The sequence below is a fragment of the Mastacembelus armatus genome, chromosome 16, assembly GCF_900324485.2.
Source record: "Mastacembelus armatus chromosome 16, fMasArm1.2, whole genome shotgun sequence".
NCBI lineage: Eukaryota > Metazoa > Chordata > Actinopteri > Synbranchiformes > Mastacembelidae > Mastacembelus > Mastacembelus armatus.
This window is the reverse complement of record NC_046648.1, coordinates 18,678,073-18,703,025: the sequence shown is the minus strand read 5'-3', so window position 1 is coordinate 18,703,025 and position 24,953 is coordinate 18,678,073. Positions and strand designations below refer to the sequence as shown.

At 41.3% G+C, this 24,953-nt stretch overlaps 1 protein-coding gene across 1 annotated transcript in view; it reads left to right on the top strand.

Annotated features, from left to right (window-relative positions):
* The window catches only part of cadm4 (cell adhesion molecule 4), a 133,939-nt gene that overhangs the window by 812 nt on the left and 108,174 nt on the right, over window positions 1-24,953 (top strand). The window lies entirely within an intron of this gene.

The window sequence follows — 24,953 nt, the reverse complement described above, 5'->3', positions numbered from 1 at the left end:
CGCGCGGAAATATTTTCATGAAATCATCCCATTCTCTCTTGACCCTCGTGCGTCGCAGAATTTAGCCGATTTTCTCCGGGCAGACCTGGATTGCTGCTCTTCGTCACATTGGCCGCTTGTGCACGCAACCACGCGTGTAGAGAGCTCTGACTGAATATTCCGTCAGCCACATGAGAGCTCATAACAAATGCCCGCAGTGGACCGTACGCGCGTCACACATACCAGACTCAGCGGTGGTGTCCCTTACTGCCCTTATATTCTGCAGTAGTGCGAAGGACTGAAAGGACCTTTGAGACCTGACTCTATCAGCTACAATAACACCTGACACTTTATTATAAAACCTGGTAATGGCACCTGCAGTGTCGTTGTTTCTTGTGTTCTCCCCACTGGAACATCTCAGTCTGGGATAGTCCCGCTTCACTCCCTTATAGGCACAATATATTTCATACTCACTACTCCATAACAAGTGCATCTGCTGCAAAAAAAAAAGAGAGAGCTTTAAATTAGGTGCAATCATTACTTTGAACAGTTTTATCCTCATGATATTCTGTGCCATCTGCATTGATGTGGACTGAAAATGCTGCCTAATAACAAAGCTTATTAAATTCCATCCAAAGCTTCACGGATTTTGACTAAGCAGGGACGGTAACTAGGGAGTGGACACAGATGTTGATTTAGTGGTTTGTGTTTTGTCATTGTTTTGCTCTGTGGCGCTTTGTTTATGTTGTCCTGAGGCAGAGAAAGGGTTAGGTGCTGGGTCGGGCATTATCAGTCAGACCTGTGCTGTGCTGTTGGGATATACATAGGGAGCACTACTCTGATACCAACCTCACCATGGCCTGTTTATTGATTTCTTCTCTTGTGTGAATGTATGTGTGTTTCTCTTTGTATGGCTGCTCCAGGAACAGGCGAAGGTTGATTTATATGCATGACAGTGTAGGCTTTGTGTGTTAGCCTAACTGAAGTACTGTGTAAGAGGTTTGTGTATGTGTGTCTGAGTGCCCATTTATGAAAATGCTTGTGTGCTGCATGTGAATGTGCTTTACGTCTGTGTGCGTTTCGTGTTTGTGCTGCTTACAGTGCTGGGCTTTGCCTGAGCTGCAGGCAGCCTCTGCTGGGGGCTGCTCACTGATCACTGTCATTAATCTAAACACTGACAGGGGCCAGAAGAGACAGGGACCAGGGGGTAGTGGGGTGTTAAAGGCAGAAGATGGATGGAAAAAGTAGGAAGAGGAGGAAACGTTTCTGAACATCTTGTGCTTACTGTATGTGTTTTTTTTTGTTTTTTTTTTGTTTTTTTTTAAGTATTTCTGATAACAAATCAGCATTTCTTGGTCATAATTCTTCCACTGGGGGTAGAAAATGGCAAAACCAATCTTGAGGAAAGGAAAGGGAGGAGATGGGGGCTGGTGGTTGTTTTTATGCCAGGATAGAGATGGACAGATTAATTGTGCGGATAGATGGATGAAGGGACAGATAGATTGAGAGGGTGCTGTGAAGACAGCAAGGCTGGGAGACTTGGCGCTTTGTAGAGACACGAGACAGAGGCACTGAAAGATGGAGAGAGCAAGAAAGGCTGAAAAGAGCAAGGGAGAGAGAAAGAGTGGGAGAAGAAAGGCCGAAAGACTTCACAGTGTGTCTGACGGGCAGGCCTGAGGGACGCACACGTACATGCACGCAGAGACAGTGCTGTGTGTTTGTGTGCTCAGTGCTTGGTGTGGGGGTGGCTGATCCACAGCAGCTGTGGACCAAACCTGCACCCTGTGTACAGTAACAAATGCTGTTAACTACACCTCTGCTGCTTGCCCACCTATAGCTGCGACCACGCATCCTTCCATCACTTCCATTCTTCCACCTCCTCCCCTCTCCTCTCCTATGCCTCCATTACCACCTGCCTTATCGCTGTGTGCATTAAATCACCTCCATTTGTTTGTTTGAATGTGTGCAATGAGAGCCATCCGTTTGAGCTTGTTCCCTATCATGCTGTTTGGACCTTGGCGCTTGAAAAACAGCAGCAGTTGGACGTACTTGTGGGAGGAGATTTGAATACCAATTATAGCTGGTATATGTGTGCGCGCGCACACACACACGCACACACACACACACACACAGAGGCCATGTATAAATCAATGTCGCTGTGAGTCACTAAAGAGAGGCCTGGCATGTAAACACAAACATCAAGGGAAATGCTGTACATACAAAAACTAAAAATATAGACGTGCATGAGCGCACACAGGTGCAGAAACACATGTTTACACACACACACCTTGCCTGCAGACAGCTTAGCGAGTACATTAGACTTTCTTTTGAACATAGGAATAGGATTGCTTATGCAAGAGTTTGTCTGAGCCCAATTGCAGTTTTTGATGCTTGTCAGACGCAGTTTGCATCATGGCAGAGTTAAGATTGCTTTTTTACTTTCTTCCACACTGTGCTGGGCTTGCTATTTCAGCATCTTTCTTTGTTCTTTAATGCACTGAAAAAATCTTCACCATAAGCCAAGGTTTATCCTTTGATCCAAACCTTGGAGGATAATTCACCCCAAAATAAAATAAACTTGTCGACAATTTAATTAAAAAGAGCAAGACCTTCGTTCTCTGCTCTCTGCCCTGCTGTCTGCTGGTTTGTGGTGTAAATTTGAACCTAGCGCACAATCAAATTTCAGTGTAACAATCTTTTTTTTTTTTTTTGTGATTCCTTGTCTTTTGTAAGGTCTAAATAATTGGACAGCCCAAACTTGGCAGAGAGTGCTGGCATTCCTGCAAAGACAAGAGAAGCTGAAATGAGCCTTTTTTAAAAACATACGCTGCAGAATGCTGTCATGCACGACTCTGTTTGATCAACTGATGCAGTCTTAAAGGTTCCTGACAGGGTGGCCCACTATCTCAGCTGAGCAACTGTCTGAGCGTAAGCCCCATAAACAGATTGGACTGTGTCGTTTCTTGGGCAAGTCACGTCTGAAAGAGTTACGGAGCTTAATGTGGGCTGGTTTTATTCTCCCTTGGGCTTTTATAGGTCCATTACTCAAAAGCAGAAGAAGTTCCTAGGCCCACCATTTAGTGCAGGTGATGTATTTTACAGCAATTATCTCCTAATCTGCCCCCCGGTCTTCAGTGCGACCCATAACTCCTTGTTTTGAATTGCTGTTGTTTCACACAATGATTGCATCTCAATAATCCCCACTGGCATTATATACCAGGTTCAGGGAGGATTTTATTTTTTTCATTGACTTAAATAGAAATAAATGGAAATAAGAGAAGTCATTTTGTTTCCACTGCAAGGACAATCATATGATGAGGCCATCACATTTCCCTTTTCACATCCTGTTTACAGCATAGGCTTTCAGTCTATGTTGACCTCATGTACATGTATAAACAGAATACATGAAGCACAATGGTTGGAAGGGGAACAAAAGACACCAATTGTGAATAATTGAAGCCTTATATCTCATTTGAGCATTTGTTTAATTGTCCATTAGTGAAACTTTCTGTCAATCTAATCAAGCTAGCGTTAATGTCGAACCACTCTTTATGGCTGCTACCTCATCTCCTTCCCATTACTATTCCCCAGACAGTGCCGCTTGTGATTATCATAATTGTGATCTATGTCGTCCTTATGTGTCGCACTCTGAGAACAACTGGCATTTCACCAACTTCGCCGCTGAAGTTTTTTTTTTTTTTTTTTAAATGCAGAGTAGGATGCCAAGGACATCTCCTCCAGTTGCTGGCATCGGAAGCCTGCCAATCAGTCCATCGCTCTTAACTCTATCTGATCTGATTGGCTCAGTATAAAACAGGAACGCCCCATTTGGGTGCAGTTTTCCATACTGTGACCTGATGTCCCCTGATCCAGCAGCTTTCCTCCAGCCCATGACCCCTCTCACTGTATATTTATCTTTGCCATGGGAGTGTGAAATCAGTAAACAGCTATTGCCGTGCTTCTTGGCATTATTCACAAAGGCAGTTGCTATGTATTCTACTGGTGTACAAGGTCTTCTTATGTTTAAAGCCAGTCAAAGTTGACTTATAGCCAAAGAACACTGATGAAGGGAGAAAGATGGGATCCTGAGACTAGGAAAAAAAAACATTTAAACACTTACACCATGGGATGAGCATTCTTTGCTATTAGTGACACAGTTTCCATGACTCAGAGTAAACGTTTACCTCCTGCTTTGCCCTGGGCTTGTTTAACACCCTCCCTCGCTGCTGTGACACCTGTCTCCACATTTCCCACAGGGCACAGAGTTAACGTGGTCAGACAGTGGCCTCCAGTAACGCCGGTAACCAAGGTGATTATTCCCGCTGAGGCACTGTGACTGAGCCTTTACTAGGCATGATTGGATGAGAGAAACTGATTGAGCTGAAAAGGGCAAGTGCCTAAAATTGAAGAGCTGGAAACTGTGTACTCTGGCAGTGCAGAGGCTAATACAAATCTCATCTGGAAGACTTGATGTAGAGACAAGAGGAGGGGAGGATAGCTGGTAATGAGGTGCTCATCCAGGGGTAAGGAAGATCAGTATGGGACTTAAAACCAGGTTAAACTGTCAAGTCTGTGGATTGAGCTTGCCAACGAGACCCTATTTCCCTTTACCCTTGGCAGGTCTGTGTGCCCAGCGGAGGCTAGCTGATTAAGAGTGACCAGGCTAGCTGGGGCACCAAGGGACTGGTCACAGAAGAGTGAAAGAGGGAGCAATGGCTGACCGCACAGTGTATAAAAGAGTGAAGGAAGAGCGTGAGGAGGGGAAGGAAAGCACCAGGGGCATGTGTCACAGACCAGTGAAGCAGGGAGGAGTGGAGCAGAGGAGAGAGTCAGGCAGAGGGGAGTCCAACAAACCAGTGAATGATTGCAGGATTTCAGCTCTAAAAGGAAGAGGTGTAAAAATAATAATAAAAAAGACAAGGGGAGATGGGGCGAACAACTCCTGTTACACCAAATGAAAGATTGAGTAGGCCAAAAGAAAGTGAGGAAAAAGGGGAAGGTGAGATTAAGAAGGTGGGACCAAAGCAGAAAACTACATGGTGCTGGTGTGAGATGAGAAGGGGGATGGAGGGATGGAGGGGTGGAGGGTGTGGGGAGGGGAGATGGAGAGATGATGGTGATACACTGAGATAAAGACAGAGAAAGGACAAGCGCTGTGTAGGTGACCACACCAGAGAAACAAGATGCCATGATCGATGAGGTCACAGTATGCGCACACACAAAAACGCACTCGCATAGATACAATCAAACAAGTACTGAAATAGTTTCTAGGTGGTTTGTGGCCTGTCCTCCCGCTTTCGGTGAGGTTGCGTGGTGCTTCGGCTCAGAGAATTAAACACCCACGCATGCACGGGGCTATTCATCTCTCTGCCATTTAGAATCTTTCTTCATATCATCACCATTAATAGGTTTGCTTTGATGAGCTTGTCGGATGCTGAAAATTGCCAGTCAAAGCAGTGCGCTATCTACTGGGAAATCACATGGAGATTTTCAGAAGGCTGACACACCAGTGCTGGAGAGGTCTCAGATGAGTTTTCTATCTTAGAAAAATGTCTCTCTCATGAGTGGCCAATTCATTTGAGCTTATGACCATGTCTGGCATAGATAAAGTGGTAGTCTCTGTTGCAGTTACAGTTGCAGAAACTTCAGTAATGACATTTTAGCTACTTTTTCTTAAGCTGTAATCAGGCTTAATCATATTATGTAATGTGTAAAGCATTTGGAGTCGGGAGACTAAAAGATAATGTGGTCTTAAAAAAATACATTAATGAGGAAAACATCACAGTTTCTTTGCAAATGTTACACATTCTGGTTTACTGCATGCACTTTAAAAACCAAATTCATCCTCAACAAAGTGATAAAAGCTGCTGTCAAAAGATCCATCTCAGATTGCCCGGCAACATTGTGGACAGATGCCAAGTGATTGTTGACACAGCTACTAAAAGAAAATCAGTTGCAACTTCCACTGTACTTCACTGATGCATCTCTACACTCTCTGCCTAGTGTCTCTATCTGTCTGTTCTTCTATATATCGCTTTCCTCAGCCTAAGACAAGAGCCTCAGTATCAGGAGTAGTAAGCTTTGATCCACTTCATTAGCAAACTGTAAACAATCATTAATTAGAGACAATTAATTTGCATCACATGAAAGCAATTCTCAGAAAGTTGGCCACAATCAAAGACCCCCAGGCACACGTAGGAAGGAAAAAGTGGAAGAAATGGACGAAGAAAGAAGAAAGGGGGGGGGGGAGTGGGGGGGGGGGGGAAGCCTGCGGTCATGCTTAATGTGCTGGGGCAAGATTTACCACAATGATTTGCTGGGCTCTTTTGAGATTCATAAGGTCATCAATTCATGCTCTGCTTTCAGCAGGGCAAAACAGAAGTGAGGCCGTGCAGTCATCTGTACTGAAGTGCAGAGAAAAGAAGAGAAGCCAGGCCAAATTGGATTGGTGCTGTGATTGTTTCTGCAGTGATTGTTACAGTTGGCAAGACCACTTATAGGGTGGCCAAGCACCAACGACCTTGAGGAAAGCTCTGGCTGATTCTCTCCCAGGATTCATTTTCTCCTGAGCAGCTCAAGGGGCATTTAAGTGCACAACTGCTGATTCGCCTTATGGCTGGTAACAGGTACACTCCCTCAGCTCCCATAACGTGCACCAGCAGATTGACGCGCTGCTTTGACTCATGTCCACAGACATGTTCCTATCTCCATATCCATCTGTCAGGTGAATAATGTTAGCATGTACTGCAGAAGGACCATCTCTCTCCTCTCTGGCTGTTGCAGTAGAAGAGAAGTGGAACAGCCGTTCCGTCTGTGATACTGAATGATTTTGACACAGGCCTTCGGCAATGGGCACAGTTGCATAGAAACTTGGTTCATAGCAACTGCCACCCGCTGGGCCATACTGGTGAATTCAGCTGTGAAGTAGCTTGCAGAGGCCAGCAGGGTTCTGTGGTCAGTACCAAAGTATTCTTTGACTTTTGTGAATTCTGTAGCCATGGATAGATACAGCTCCTTTTTGTGTTGGCAATATAGGTCCTACAGTCTAGAGAGCCACATAGTACACACAGCACGCAACTTTTGCCTCTTGACTTGCCTCTTGAGTAACATATTTTATTGCCAGAGAAACTAATAAAAGAAAGCTATGGGGGAATGTGCTTTCATTCTTGATTTTTTTTTTTTCTTCCCAAGGGCCATGGTGGTTGGCATCTGTCCTCTCCTTTTATCAGAGTAACTCTGACTGCTGTTTTAGTCACCAGGCTTCCAGTTTTCTGTACATCCGGCCCATTTTGTATGATTTAATAAATTTTTCCCCACCATTAAATTTGCAATGCACAGTAAATATTAATGCCATGTTATGTATGAAATGTATCTTCTTTTATCCACCGTTTAAAAAATGTAAAATAACAAACATACATGCTATTTGTTAATGAGGGGAAATTAATGCAAGAACGTGTTATGTCAAGTCACCATGAAGCAGAAACTCTTTGATGTATAACCTGTAGCGAAGGAAATTAAGGCTGTCGACAAATGAAGACTCTGAGCGATGTAGGTTTGAGTCTGCAAAAACAACTAAAAGACATTGTTAATTTCTCACCGTCATGTTCAGATCAGCTGAGGTAATGGAAGCAGATGAGTGGTTAATATGTCACTGCTGGTTAGAGAACGTTGCCAAATGCAGAACACAGCTCTGCCTGCAAATTTCCTCAGCTTATATAAAATATTTTAGAAGATTCAGTTTGTGCAAAGTACAAATTACAACTTAAACAAATGTCAACCCATTAGAGAAGTGCTCATTCTTCCTTTCTCCCGGATGACACTAGTTGTTTGCGTTGTGTATGGTGCAAATACAGAAATAACATTGTGGTATCAAGATTCCACTTAATTGTGTTGATTTTCTAATCATAAATCTTCTCATTATTATTTAGGTAGCAAAGAAAAACATGCTCTTAACTGCTGCAAAAAGCCTGTCAACATTCAATATTAAACTCGTCATATCACATTATGATATATCTCTTTATTTATTTATACATGTTTTTCTTCAGCTTCTAAAGAAAAGTCAGTCAAAACCATGACATCATTGGTAGGGAGGTCAAATGTTTTTGTGACAACACTACTTGTATATGCAATTATAACTGATGCTTATTTACCATGGAGATGGATCTGAGCTGCGCAGTGGAGAAAGCGATTTATGAGCTTATGGGGAAAATTAAAAACAAACATAAACCATTGGTAATTAAAAAGCAGGTTGATCCCAAATGATGACTGATGTATAAATCACTGGCCGTGTTACAGCAGTGTGCACAAATCTGTGGTAGAGGCAGGTTGGCTTATGCACATCCACACACATCCACAGCTTTGCATATGCACAAACATAACACTGTGCTCAGGAGACTGTAGAGACCTTTTTGAGTTTCCAAATTTATTTACTGCAATGTGTTGTGTCTGTGCTTTTTAAATGCCATGTTCTCTCTCTGGCCTCCTTTATTATGACCTTCCCTAGGATATTGTAGACAAATGGATGGACACACCTGGTGACTGTGTTCCAAGAACAAACATATTCACAAATGTGCATAGACAGTGTTTTGTCCATAAACTGAAGCACCCTTTTGATGCCTTTTGTTCTCAAACAAAACCTGTTTTCTACTTTTGATTGCTCTACAGGTTCTCCTCTCCCTGCCTTTTTCAATACCTTAGGCCCAACAATGTGCCCCCACCCACCAATCTGGCTTTCTTTCCTGCAACCCCTCCCTCCTCTCTGATCCCTCAAACCCGGTTCTCCTGCAGTGTTAGGCTGGTTCAAGGGCTTCAGCAGTGACTTAGTGTCTTTTGTTTGTTCTATCCTTGATCACTCAAAAGCTATTTTATCCCTCCCTGTGTGGTTGTCTTTCTCTGCTTAGCTTTGTTGGTTCTTAAATACCAATGCCCATGCCCATGCACACACTCCACTTGTATGCTACAGTTACATGCCTCTTCTTCAATTGTTACAGAGTTTGAGAGGGAGACTCAGTCACACCTAGAAAGACAGATTTTGGTGTAGGGGAGGAGAGGACTTATCGTTGCCAGGATCACCTGCTGATGGATTGTTTGGCTCACATTCTCATCTACCTCCTTGCTGCTTGAAGCCCGTTCCCACCTCCTCTTGCTATCCTACTGCTTATACTGAAGCTTTAGGCTATAGGGATGCCAGGGCCAGGTGTGGAGAGGTAGACAGGGAAAGAAAGAGAAAAGGAGAGAGGGAGGATTGACAGGGCCCAGGTGGCTAGCTGAACGCCTGTGCTTCTGCTTTCCCATTCTCATTTGCATAGACAAAATGGTTTTTCCCTCTGTCTGACTCTTTACTTCCGTCACTTTCTCCTTCCATTTACTCATGCTGCTTCAATTCATTTCCAATATTATTTTTTGTTTTCTCCCTGCTGCTGTTGCTGTTTCTCCGAATAAGTTACACGTCCACTTCCTTCCTTTTCTTTTAACTTTCTGTTTTCTATAGTCAATTGCCTTTTTTTCCTTTTTACTGTGCTTCCAGAATTACCTTTTCTCCCCATCTCTTTTGCTCTGGGCTTGCTGAACTGTGCATTTTACTTACATGCTGCACTGCAATATTCTGGAGGTGGAGGCTTATTTTCACCATATGTGCACTTCAGAGACCTTTACAGTCCCCCCAACCATCTCCATTCATCTCCCACCTACTTTCTCTTGCTCCCATGAATGTTTTTAACTAACCCTATATCTTCGCTTTCCCTGCCAGCACTCGTTCCTTTTATTTTTCCTACAGCATGTGCATGGCTTTGTATTCCTATTATTTGCAGCAAAGTTTAGCTCCTTTATATTTAATTCCCTCATCTACTTCCTGCCAGTGTCTTATGATCAGGCCATCACTCACACATATCCACACTTCATCAGTCTTATCTTTCCTCCTTTACTTTTTCCATCTCTCTCCCTTAACCTCTGTGGCACTTTATCTCACTTATCCATTATATATCATGATTCACCTCTTCTACCTGGCCTGTTGGCCTTCTGTGTGGCATATTGGTCATTTTACAGTCGTGCAGGCTGTTGTGTTTATGTGAGTTTGAAGGACACTGGATAGCATTCAGCTCACGCATGCAGCCCCATACACATGCATTATTGCCCAGGTATTTTTGTCATGCCAAACACACTCCTGCATGTGCTTAGAGCGATGTAATTCTAAATTGTTTGGCTATGTAAAATTACACAGAATTGCAGTATATTGGAGCTTGCATACACTTTTGTATACACACAATCGACACTGTTAGATAGCCACACATAGATATGCGTATACAAGAAAACATTACTTTCAGAATTGCTGAATTGAGTTATGTATCCTGTCAGTCAACTTCCAGCTCCCACACATGTACACACACATCCACCCGTACGACAGTGCATATTTAGCATGGGGAAAGGACTCAATTACGGTGAAGGTGAAAGAAGCAATAAACACGGCACAGATACAGTGAGGCTCGCTCAGCAGCACTGCAGTCAATCACAGAACCAGGTAGCCACTGCTACTTTGCTCATCCAGTTGTGAAGGGCCGGGAATGGCTGAAGGTGGTGGATGGGTAGAGGAAAGGAGGGGGAATCGGGGTGGAAAACGCCATCATCCGATCCTCATGAAAATTATGTGCATGTAACCATCTTACTTGGACCTGCCACTTAAGGCATGTGTGGCAGAGTGGGATAGATGAAGACGGGGAGGCAGTGGGAGATGATAATAGCCCTCCTCCATTTCAGCATACACGCATAGATATTATAGTCCATATATATATATTATGTGTGTGTGTGTGTGTGTGTGTGTGTGTGTTTGTATGTATACATACACACAAACACCCACTTCAACTGTCACTAGCTCATAAATGACATGATTTAGTCACCCATCCACACTGGGAACCAACAGCACAATAACATAAAATAATAATTTGCCCAAGATGCATCTGTTGTCCTTTTCCCTCTGTGGGTGTGGGTTTATGTGTGAAGCTGATATAACAAACACCTCAGCCAGCACAACTGATGTCACTGCCATCAGCAAAGTAATGCTGGTTAAGTATGTTCTGGACACTATGCTTATTCCCACTGCTTATGATCGATCGTTAAAGAAGTTTAGCAACAACTGTGAATTTATGGCTCTTCTAACGTTGTTTGCTCTAAATAATGTTTTAATCTTGGACATGGTAAGTGCTTTTTGGTCTAACCATGGAGATAGCTTCTTCTGTTAAACTCATTTTAGTTTATTACAACTCAGATCTTAATGTTATAGTCTTTCTACTGGTTATAACATACTGCGTATAATGAATGAATTGCTCAGTACATCGACCAACACTAAAAAGTCAGGTGAGAGAAAAATCAAGAACACGTGAATGATTAAAAACTCATAAGCTCAAAAATTAGACCAAAGTTGTAATAAATTGAAATGATCCTTTACATATCAGTTGCAGGTTCCAAATTTCACTGCGCTGAGACTCCACTGTATTGGTGATTTTAACATTTAGCAATCTTGGACATGTTCACAAGCTGACAGGCTACACTTGGCAAGCTAGTCAGAAAATAAAAGTCAATAAAGAGCCAGACGGCTGGCAGAATTCTTAGCAGTTGCTCTGTGGTACAGGTGATGTTTGCTTATTAAGTGCTAAAGAAATTACATAGGCTATGTAAATATTTAAATCCAGCAGATATGGTAATATACTACCTGCAGTGTTTCCAAGCAATGTATTTAAACACAGTCTATGGCTGTCAGTGGAAGTAACAGACTTTCACATACTCGTGGTTGGTGATGCTCTGCCACACACTCGCCCACCCACACATATACATACACACACAGTTCTAAAAAGTTTAATTTGTGCTCTGCATTCCCAAGCACACACAAACATTCAAGCAAACAAATGAGGTTCCGTGCATATATATTGAACATACATATGCAAAGTACACAGATAGATCAATGAGCACTTACTTAACTCCAGCACACGTCATACTGTGACAGTTTAGTAGTCGCAGTAATGGCATTGCATGAAGCAAGGCTTGATAACTGCAGCCCAGGTGGAGAGAGGGACAGGCTGCCTACTGAGAGTCTAATAGTTCCAGCAGCTCTCTCACTCACCTCGGCTACCTTTCGATCCTATCTGTCTCCCTTCATCATTTATTCATTTCTGTTCCCCTCAGCACATCCGTATTTCTCTGCCTCCTCCTCTGTCTCCCTCTCTCTTCACCCTGTCCGCCTCTGAATTTACCACCACTCCTTGCCTTTTGGGAGTTTTTCCTGTATTCCTCCTACCCTCTTTTCTTCCTCTTGTTCCTCTTGGCCTGCCTTTCTTTCCGTCATAGTCTCTTTTGCTCAGTCTTGGTATCAACTCCTATTCTTTTGTACTTGGCCCAAACCTCTGCTCTTCTCACTCTGCACCTTCTTTCAGAAGTCTGAGCTGGCAGAGAGTTATAAGGAGAAAACCTAGAGGAGAGGGCAGGAGAAGTGTTTGGGGGCATACAGTCTGGGAGAGACCCCAATATGTGAACACACAGCTTTAGACTAATCTTATTAATTGCTCATGCGTAACTCAGGGTTGTGACACTCTTGTTATTGCTTTGTGTTATTAATAAAAAAGAATTACGGAATGGAGGAACTGGAATCAATAAACTGGCTTAAAGGAAAATTAAACAAGGATAGAGGAGGACAGGGCACAGGGACAAGCTTGGTGCAGCTCAGACATTGTCGTTAGTTGCTGCTGCTCTTTAATTAGGGTTATTTAACGGGCCAGAAAACAGACACACACAGCAGCCAGCAAACTGAATTGCAACCGCACAAACCACAGTCTCACAAAACTCCCCTTTAAAGTGAAAACAATGGGAGTGAAATATGAAGGTGCCGGAAAAAGCAAAGAACTTGGCCAAAATCCTCTAGCCTTCTCACCCTTAAATCCCCCACAGTCACTCTGGCTTGTGTGTGTCGTTTGTTCCACTTTTATCCTCATTTACCTCTCTCTGCGCTGGATGTTTCTTTATCTCTCTGCTTCCCTCTTTCCGCTTTTCCCACAATAGGAAATTCAATATAGGACAATAAAGGCCTGATTGGAAAGAGTGGACCATCTTTCAGAGCAGCCTGTTTAAAAGTGGGACAAGAGGCAGAGAGAATATGTGATGGCATTGCACATATGATGTCTTCACTGAAAGGTAGTGCTGATTTTCTTCACAGTTTCCTTTCCCTCAGCACTGTATCAGAACTCCTCTGATAGAACATAGTTTTTGACACTGTTAAGATTAGAGATATTGCTAGTAAATCAACTGTGCTTAACTGCTACACCCCAGCCCGCAGTGTCACTATAGGGGTAATGTGGGTTTCAGAGCCACTTTGGTGTTGCCATATTTACATTTAACATTTGTTTAATTCTGAGTGTGACACTCGTTCAATTATGTGATGTGTCTCCCCTGCGTAAACATAGCACAACGGTGTAATGTGATTCACTGTAATAAAGATATCTCCAGGGTGGATGACAGAGATGGATAGAGCAAAGCAGTCGCAGGACCTCATCTGCATGTTATTAGTTCAACTCAGTTTATTATTCCCAACTTTTCTTTCTCCTCTCTTCTTGTTTACCCTCCATTTAAAGAAAAATGAAGTCCAAGATTTTGGGTATGCATAATTTAAGTAATGTTAATGACTAACAGTTGCAACACAATCCCACACCTGCATATGCAGAATAAATAATATGCTGGTAACATGTCAGCATGGTGTCAACATCCAACAAAAACACATTTATCCTCTAGCTGCAGAAGAGTGAAAAATTAAAGGAAAAACCAGCATCAACTGTCTTAATAAGGCGTTAGACACTATGTGCCCCCAAAAAGCTTTACTATGGCTTGACATTGATTCTATAAGTATCTTGAATGCTACTGGAGGGATTTCACATCATTCTTCCTAATGATATTTGCTCATCTGGTGTTTTGATGATGATGGTGGAGAGCGCCGTCTCACAAAATCTCCCACTGGTGTTCAGTTGGGTTGACATCTGTTTTTTTTAATTTTTTTTTTATACTCATTAAAATGTTGACCCCTTGAGCCTTATGGATGGGGGCATTGTCAATGGGGAAGAGATCAGTGCCATCAAAATAAAAATACCCCTCTCTCCAAGGGGGCAAACCATGCAAAATGCCCCACTTAGCATAACAGTCACCAGATCCCCTCAGGTTTTCCTTTAAACGTCACCCATCTGTATATTGATACAAGTTAATGAGTTAATTAATATTTAATATATTAATTCATATTTTGCAGTACAAAAATGTGTTTGAGGTAATTCTGTAAATGGAATTCTTCAAATTTCTTTATATGTGTTTAGGAAAAAAATTAGATGTTGCCACCCGTTCCTAACCAGACTTGCTGAATACCTACAGGATTACAATATTACAGGCCTACTGTGCGTTAGACAATTACCCATATGACAAAAAAGAAATTCTCTTTTGCTTGTTTTCGCTAAAAAGTTGCCAAAAACAGTGCCATCATCACTGGTCTCCCTCATCCACCATTAATGATTTGCGAAAGACTATATAACCAAGAGACACTTTTACTACATTCTGGCTCAGAAAAAAACATTGGAAAGTAGTCAAGGAATTCAGACAACACAAATCCTGCACCACTCTACACAGCCAACAACAGAAAATGGAAATGCTCATTGTTCAAGTATTGCAAAAATATAGGAGCTAATATTGTAAAAAATAAACTGTGATGTTAGGTTGTTTGAATGGTGAAATGGTAATATTCTGAGCTAAAGTTAAAAAATATATTATGTTTTTATTTTCCAACATGCAGTGCAATGAGGTACATTTTTCCAGCTTAGAAAGATAACTCTCACAAAGCACCACAAACAAAGAAATAAATAAATAAATCTGATATTAGGAGTGAATGCTTGTCACGAAGAATACTCTAACCTCGGGCTTAATAGCAGAATTTGTCAAGCACATCTGAGAACAACTCACCCAGCTTAGTTCCCTAAGTGTGAGCTCGGGCTGTCCATTTGAACGTAGTCTTTTCATCAGGAGTGGTGTAAAGTGCTGCCAGCACTGATGACTCTAGCCTGCAGGTGTTTGCAGGTGTAGACAAGTGTGGTGTCGATGCTCTGGGAGCAGAAAAATGCATGAATTATTTTACATGTTATTCTATCAAATTTCTCTCAAGTCAGTGTGAAATTTTACGCATATGCTAAATGCTTGTTCACACAATTATCCTATAATAGGTGTCAACAAATCCGCGTTTGACCTTACTTGGACCTAAACCAGACTTGTTTTGTTCTTGTCTGGCACTGGCAGCATCCTCTGACAGCTCCACTGCCGACATTTTTGTAATTCCACACATTCATTATACACTAACATGTTGTGAGCCATAACAAGCCTATTCATGGCACATGTGCAGCTCAGTGTATGCTGTTCATTGCATCACATCAATGTGGGTGAACATTTGGTATGTTAACTCGTATACTCATGCAAGAATGAAATGATCATGTGGAAATTTGCATATTAATGCAGTCATCTATCCACGTTATGCAGGGCTGTGTTGAGAATCTGTTGAGACCAACAGCTTGATGTAATGGAAAGATTAAGGCTCCAAATAAAATGTTGCCCAAAGCCCAAATTCCATCTTTGATGTTATCTTGCTCTTTGCCACATTGCTATTTCATACTCAGAGCACTCATGAAGGTCTTCAAAAAGCATGGTGCAAAGCATGTGTGGAGGACACTGCTGATATGATACTTGGATAATTGGGTAGTTATCAAAATGAATCCGTTATTTTGATAATTCATTGGGTGTTTATGGTTAATGGTCTGTGCGTGATTCTGACCAGAAAAGGTCAAGACATACTGACTCCCAGTTTGTAAAACAGGCTCTTAGTTGAGATAATCATGATGATGTCACAATGACATCATCAGCGGTAATTTTTTCAGACTCAACAAAGCTCCTCCACAGCCCCAGAAGATGTTATATAACTGGTTCCACAGGCTGAGGAGTACTAAGCATGATGTGTGTGTAAAAAATGGTGGAGTGGCCCTTTAGATCTTTTATTGAGTAACAATGGCTAACATTCATCACATTCAGCTTCTTAAATGTCAGAATTTGACCTATTTTATATGACTTTGAACTGACTCTCAGTTGGGCTATTGGTTGGACAAAACTAATTATATGTACACTATGTGCCCATGACTTTATTTTTGGTTGCTTGTGTGGAAAGTGGCACACATATTTTTGCAATTGCAAATTCACATAGACACAAATACACTCCTTTGCATGATTGAGGCTATGGATATTATATATGGATGGATGGCATGTCACTTCTTCCTGCTTCTATGCAAAAGGGAAACCAAAATATCACAAGCATGCAGACTGCCATTTAGTTTTTATTTTGCTCATTTTTAACCAGATTCTCCACTCAAAAGTGGAGCTGAGGTTTCAAGCCCTAATCTTTTTTTTATAACTAATAATTCAAAATAAACTCAGAAGAATCAAACCAAAAGAATACTCACTTGTAAACAGAGCGTCATGATAATATCAGCCTAAAATGACAGAAATCTTCTTTAGGAAGGATTTGATTTGTTGAATTTCTAATAATTGAATTTCTAGTTTGACTCATGTCCCATCCATTAACATGGTGGGGACAGGGTTTATGACCTATACTGCAACCAGCCCCTGGGGGGCGATCAACACACTGTGGTTTCACTGCCACATCGTCCGTCTTTATAAAAGGTCTATGGTTAAGGCTAACCATGGCATCTCAGAATGCAAATATTTACTTTGGCCTTTTAGAAATGACCAGTTTTATTCGGAGCTGAAATGCATCAGTTATCACCCCCAAAACTGTTTGTACACCAGCATTATACACCACCTACCTGGAACACAAAGAAAAAGAGTGTGCATTGTATGCTATAAATCAGATGAGAGATATTTTTGCCTGCATCTTTACTTTTTCATTTGAGTTTATTAATGTATTTAAAGAGATGGGTGTGTGGGTGAGTGTGTGGGTATTGCCTGTGTGTGCTTAGATTTGTGTTTATTGCTGTTTCTGTTTTGAAAAAGTACAAAGAGCCCACAGTGGGAGTAAAAGCTCAGCCTCAAGTGCTATAGGCCTCTGATGGAGAGATTACCAGGGAGAACTGTGAAATAAAGAGTGTTAATTAAAAGTAGAGAGAGGGGGTGTGGGAAAATCAGGTAAGAAAAAGATAACATGGAGTGAGAGAGCTGAATAAAAAATTATTTACCTGCCCACACACGCACACGCACATATACACACACACACACACACAAACACACAAAAGGCCCATTTTAACCTGAGAAGATAGGGGTTGCAGAGTAAAATGAGCAAATTGGTGATGTGGAAAGTGCAAGAAAGCATCACTGAGTAGGAGGCAATGGGTATAGGAGATTAATTGAATCTAATTTTAATCCTGCTGGTTGTGTCTGCTTATTGTATACATTTTATGCTTAAATTTAAAGTGTGGGCTAGTGTATGTGTTCTTGTTCTTGTTCCAGAAGGTCAAATAAGGCAGAGGCAAAGTTGAAAAACTAAAAGCCATTTGCAGTTACGACAACAGATTAAGGAAAGGAAGGGAGCTATTTGCCTCCCTTCCTTTCCATGTTTGAAGCAGAGAAAATGGAGGGAAATAGCAATTGAGTCAGGCATCTGAAATGATAAAAGTTTCTAACCATAACATACTTACAGAGGGGAATAATGTTTATGTCTCTGAAAGGAAAAATAAAGGAGACAGAATATCCGCCCATACATTTAAAACAGTTTCTGCCTAAAAAGTTTGGAGTTATGGGGGAGGACACTGGAGAAAGTTACAGAGGTGGAGGAAAAGAGGAGTAAGAGAGAAAACATGAGAAGAGAGTAGCAGTGAGAGATTAATTGAAATAGGTATTAATCCCACAGGTGATATTAGGCTGAGTTATATTTGGGGGGTGTGAGAACCTAGAGAGAGAAAGGATGGGGGAGAAAGAGAGAGTGGAGTGAAGGGGGATTACATCTGTAAATCATTTTAATGATGCCTCTCCTCTGTATTAGGGGGCAGCCAGTAGGCCAAACAAACTGTGTGTAATTAAAGCAGGGGAATGGGAAATAGAGACGGCAAGAAAGCCAGGGCAAGAGAAAGTCATTTGATAAAGTAAAGGATTGGAACAGGAGACCTTTGGACAATAATGGTTATGGCTCTCATTATGTGGTGCTGCTGTTTAAAAATGAGATCTGACAAAGTCTGTGAAACCACAGAGGAGTAGGATGATGAAGCTGCAGGTGACGTTGGTTAGCGTTGAGTTGACGATGATGTTGAAAGTCATAATGTAAGCTACCATCCTCCTGGGTGAGTGGTGAGTGATGATGGTGATGAAGATGCCGGTGTAATGATGATTATGATGGTTGGAATTATGATTACTGTAATGGAGAAGATGATGAATGTGACGACAGTGTCATGGCTGCTGGTGCTGTCAGTTCTACTAATTATACATCCAGTTTCTATGCAAGCCTAACCTGAACAGGGTCACTAGAGGGCTGAAGCCCATCCCACCATGCATTAGGTGACTTATCAGAGGTATATGACAGGGTTATCACATACAATGTAGTTTTACACACATATTACTTTTAACTTCAGTTGGACCTGCATGTCTCTAGACTGTTGGAAAGGATCGTCTGTTGTTACTTGTTAAATCTTACTTGTGCTGCCCACTCAGCTAATTAGTGCAAACTAAATGTAAAATATATTCTCAGCTGTTCCCCATAATTGTTTGTCTGAGAACTCAGTGTGCTCTTTGGGTTCATTACAAAACAAAAATTTAGTGTCCAAGCCTTTTTTCACCTGTCTAAATTAAGGAAGGAAACAAAAGGTTACAGGTCTCCTTCCACAACTTATATAGAGTGAGGGCATTTTTCTTCTAACACAATGAATTATACTCTATAAATGGAGGTTATTTAATATGGGAGTACAACTAACATCTATTTTTACTGTCACTTAATCTGTGAATTATTTTCTTGTTTACTTCTTTAAATTGAGGATGTTGCACTTGATGGTCAGTGCATTAAACTCTCGTTTTCTCCCCCATTACTTACATTTAAATCATGTTAGCAGAGAATCTCTTCGCAGCCAGTAAGATCTGGAGCAACAGTTTCAGCAGCTGATAACTTCTTTAGTGTGTGTATGTGTGTGTGTGTATATGGTATATACACATGGTATCTTACACTGTCCTCACATTTACATATATATATATATATATATATATATATATATATATATATATATATATATATATATATATATATATATATATATATATATATATATATATATATATATATATATATTTTATCACAGGACCTGAGCTTGAAGGAGACATGGAGGGGTGAGTGGGGAATTTATACACACACACACATATATATATATATATGTGTGTGTGTGTGTATAAATTCCCCACTCACCCCTCCATGTCTCCTTCAAGCTCAGGTCCTGTGAGCTACTAGGGTCCTGTGCAGTATCTTAGCTGTTCCTAGGGGTTTCTGCTGCCTGAGGTATTCACTAAGCAGCACATCATCACCTGGGGCCATGTTTGTGATATGCTCATAGATCTTAGATGTTTCATCCTGGAGAGTGGCTCTGATGCTCACTAGTCCTCACCCTACTTCCTTCCACTTAGTTTACAGGCTCAGGATGCTAGATTTGGGGTGAAGACCTCAGTGTGTTGTGAAGACCTTGTGTGTGTGTGTGTGTGTGTGTTAATACTGTTTGCGTTATAAAAATTGAACCTGGAATGTTAGCAGTCGATGTTAACAAGAGGGATTTCATCAAAATGTAGTGCAAATTTAAACAGAATTCATAAAAAAAAAAAAGAAAAATGAATTGAATTTTCATCTACAGCTGCTAAGCGAATATTTGGTATTGATTCATCAAGATAAACAGCTTTGGGGGACAGGAGTGTTATTAAACTATTAAACAGTCAGGTGTTATTAAACTATTGCAGATAACAAGGGTACTAAGATGACATAATTTAAAAAAAAACTCCAATCAAACCTTGAAAGGTGAGAAAAAAATGTAGAAACGTTGATAGATGTGGTATTTGTTTGTTTCACACGTAATTTCATTTTGCAGGTTGCTTTGTGTTGACAGTGGCACTTTAAGGGATTTTATCATTATCACAAAGCTAACACTGATAATGATGGAAATGAACTGTTACATTTGCTGTCGTCAATCATCTAACAAGGCCTGAGGGATTGCCCTTTGTTGTTCCAGTCTGACCTCCTCCTCACACTTACCCATTACATAATTCATGTGGTTTGTAGTGGCTGCTGGATGGTGATACTGAGATGCAATCCGCTGTACGTGGATGACTGTTTGTTTTTCTGAAGAGCTGCATATAAATGAATGCGGGTGGGAAGGAAGGCTACATAGGCTTATCTTAGGTGCATGGACGCTAGCTCAACAATGAATAAAGGCACAGATGAACAGAAGGATGAGAAACAACCTGGTGGAGACGTGTGGCACTGGGCACTCAGCTGATACAAAGGTGTGTGCGCTCTGTGTACGAGTGTGTGTGCAGATGTGTTTAGCGGAGTGGAGACGATAGTGGGCATTGTGTAAAAGAGAAAACCGATGAGGTGACTGAAGCTGATTAAGGCGTGTGTGTGTGTGTGTGTGTGTGTTTCTGTGTCCTATGACTATAGGCATGTCTGTGTGTGATTACTCTCTGACCTGTCGCCTCTGGCTCTGTGTCTACATAGACCCTCTCATTTGGCCCACACACACACAAACGCACAGATACACTCTCTTCTAAATCCAGTGTTTAAATCCAGCGCAGAGCCACAGGGCAGGCAGGAAAAGCCCCTCAGAGACAGAGAATCTCTCTCCTGCTCCTTCTTTTTTACTCACTGATCTTTCCCTCCCTTATTTTTTTTCCCTCTTTCCTCTCCCTCTCTCCTAAATCCTCATCTCCATATTCATAGACAGAGGGGCTCTTTAGGAGAACTGCTATCTGAAATGGGCCGACAGCACCTCTTGTTTGTGGCTCTCCAAATGGAGAAAAGCCATTTCCTCTTCCTGTCAAGCATGGAACTATACTAGTGTGTGTGTGTGTGTGTGTGTGTGTGTGTGTGTGTGTGTGTGTGTGTGTGTGTGTGTGTGTGTGTGTGTGTGTGTGTGTGTGTGTGTGTGTGTGTGTGTGGGTGTGGGGGCTTCTGTGGTGTGTGCTTATGTTTGGATGGAGAGTTGCGTTGTCAGGCAGTTTCACAGTCTTATAGGTTGAGAGCAGGCCAACTGTTGGAAGCTAAACCTCGCTTCCACTTTCACGATCACACTTCTCGTAAAATCCTTAAACTGCAGAAGTGCTGGAAGTAGTGGGAAAGTACAGAAATGTTGCATCAAAGCCAGAATCAGAAAGAGAAAGTAGGAGGCTTTATACATGTTTGCAGATCGTCTGAATACTCACATTTATTTGAAATAGTGTTGTTTAAAACCTTATATTTTATACGATGAATGATTGATGGTTGACTGGTCGGTGATACCTTATCTGTGCAGACTGAATCAGATAATTCTGGAAGTATTTTTTTATGCTATTTGGATGTGAATGAGAGTGAATGGCATTGAATTAAGAAGACACATTAGGGTTTCATACCATTTCATAAAATGAGGAAAACCTAAGTGACTTCTAAAATGGCTGAAGCATACAAGCTGAGACTTTTAGACATGTTGGAATAGTCTCATTTTGAAAACACCATAAATAGTCCTTGATTTCTAGTATGAATAATTGCATTAGTGCATAAATCCAGTTCATGTAACACTGCCATCCCAGTACATTTGATCTGGAGTAGAATGATGCAACACCAGTGTTTTCTAATTTTGAATGAAGAAACATACTAATACGAGACTGCAGAGCAACTGAACACAGCTTTAAAGCTGAGGGAAGAGGAGAAGTGAAAGAAAGTAGGGTGAGTAAAAACAACTGGGGGAGCAGGACTGTGCAAGTTAAAGAGTGAAAAGTCAAGAGTTTTCTTCGCCTGTGCTCACCTTCCCCCCTGTGTTTTATTTCTTTCTCATCTTTGCTGTATCCATGATGCAACTGAGGGCAATAGCTGCTTTACTTGGAGATTCAATGAATCATCAGCAGCAGAAAAAAAAAAAAAAATAGTGGCTGATATAGGAGGTGACGAAGGGTGGCTTTCTACCCTGTTGATATTTTTTCTTTTTTCCCTGTCAGGGCCTCCTACTTTCTGTGTGTAGGTCAAAAGCGTGTTGTTGCATTAATGGTACGTCACACATCAACTTGTATCTAGCCAGCCAGTGTCTGATTCAGTGTCAGGCCTCTGCTTTACAGTGTCAAATGTTTGAGGTTTTTTGTCTCTTAAACCCTAAGTCCCACAAGGCTTTAAGTAGAATGGGTGACTGTGGGCTACACTAAAATTTGGAGAGTGCAGAGACAAACATAGATGGATAGCTGGAAAGACTCAAAATCGGACTTATAGTCATTGAGACATTTTACCACAAAAATTAGCCCTGTGGTGGAGGAAAAGTCAGGGGAATACCAAAGTCATCCTGTGGGGTGCCACAGATATCCAATTTCATGACAAATCATCCAGTAGCTGTTGATTTATTTCAATCTTGACCAAAGTGGTGGACAAATAAGAGACTGATATTACATCCCTAAACCAATGTGCAGGAGAGGATTGTAAATAGTCAGTACTAACTTAATTACAAGGCAGGATGTTTTGACTTTCACATACCAACAATGTCTTCCTAACACAGTGTTTTGGTAGCTTGGAGTGTAACAACCAAACTGTGATTCATGGTGTCAAAAGGCCCAGGCTTTGTACACCGAACCACCTCCCTGGCCTCCTCCCACTGATCTTCATCACACATCACGCTTCAGGCTTTAGAGAAAAATACCAGTGAACACAATTCATGTTTTTCTCAAAACATTTGGCAGAGAAAAATTATTAGTAAATGAATGAATTTTTCAAAAAGGCAGGGTTTAATGGACCACCTAGATAAACGGGAATATGTCAGATTTATTTCAACACTATTATGTACGAAAAAGGTCTGAGGCACTGCAGGACAGTTAATGAAGAAGAAGAAGAAGAAGTACTTTATTAATCCCCAAGGGGAAAGTAAACTGTTACAGAAGTTATTCTCATTTAAAGTTAATAAATTTAATATTATTTAAATTATGTAAAATTGATAGTAATTAATAAAGTAATAAATAAATAATAAACAATGAAGGTGTTATTCATCATCATAGTCATAGTTCTAACTTCAGTCACTAATACATGTCTGCACAAATGACTGGTTGGCAAACACTAAGTAAAATACATGCTAATATACATGCAGAGTTTCTAAGAAGCTTGTCAGGAACTGTTGCTAAAAATGGGTATGAATAGCAGGTGCACAGTAATGTGGCTTTAGTCAGTTCTGATATACCACATTAACGTATTTATATGTATGTGTATGTGTATGTGTGGGTGTAGGTGTCTTCCACATAATATAAGTACTTCTCATCCTATTAAACTAGTGTCATCTCTCATTAGGAACCATTCTGTGACGTCACACACGCCTCATAAGACTACACACACAAGCCAGGATGTGCACATTGTCTGGGTGCCAAAAAACAAAAAAATGTGTACAAGTGTAGGTGCACACACAAGCCCAAACAGCACACTGTACATTTATCCTCATTTTCTCCTACTGCCTCTCTGTGCTGCTCTCCCTCTCTCCTCCTCACTAATCCTTTTTCCTCAGTATTCTCTTTGGCGTTCTCTCCTTTCTCCCCATTCTTTTCATTTTTCACTTTTCCCTTGTTTATCTTCTCTGCCTTGTTTCTTTTGCTTCCCAATCCCTCCCTGCCTGCCTCTTGTCGTTTCTCCTTCCACCTGCTCTAATTTCTCTCCCTGGCTCATTTTCTCCTTCTCTCCCTGTCTCCTAGTGTATCATTGCAGACTCTTGTAGTCAATTATCCCTTCTGTTAATGAGCAGATAAATCTAATTGCTCTCTCCTTCAGTGCCTGACAGCGTCGCTTTTCTCTGCCTTTCTAAACCCTAGGACGTGCATCATTCTCTCCCCCTGCCATTTTTCAACCCTTCTTCCATACAGTGGCACCATACCTGTTTTTCATCCTCTCCTGTGGCTTCGTGGGGCTGATTTGAATTGATCTTCCTATTAGTTAACTACCTACATCTTTCATGTCATCTCAGCTTATTTCTTTCTGCTGCCCTGACCTTTTATTTCACCTCACCACTTTTCATCACACACAGTGGACTCTTCACCTTCACCCCGACTCCACCTCTTCTCATTTTATCACTCCTCCTCTTCTCTCGGCTTCAATGTGACCACTGGTTTAAGAGGGAAGATAGGCTGTGAAGGGCTGGTGGTCGTAGGGATTTATGGTGACAGAGGGCAGAGTGTGGTTTATCTTCATGCGTGGCTGATAATCCTTCCACTATTGACAGGTTTTTTATAGTCTTACCCACCTCAAAGTTACAGGCTGCAGCAAAAACTAATTAGTGAGTTGGGTTGGTTTTCAGCAACAATATCGACAGGTAATACACCAATTTTACTGGAGGAGAAATGTTAATATTAATGTCTTTACTTGTGGAGTTTTTGAGCAGTAGTGAACATCCAGTTGCATACTAATTAATGTTGGGGAAAGTTGTTTTTCATTTTCAAATAACAATTTTCAGAATTAACTGGAAAAAAAATATCTGCAAAAAGACGTAATAAATTATATATGACTGCGTATCACATTAGGCAACCTTTCTCTCTGGTTAATGAACACACCCTATTGAAGATGGCATTTCTGATGCACTGTCTAATACGATTGCTAACAATTCAAAAATTCATTTGTTGGGTATGCATGAGGTTAGACAGCACACCTGCTTACTTTGATATCTTCAGTCATTTCTTGAGTATGTCAGAGGTTAGAAAAAATACACACTTCTCTAACCTCAACTTGACCATAG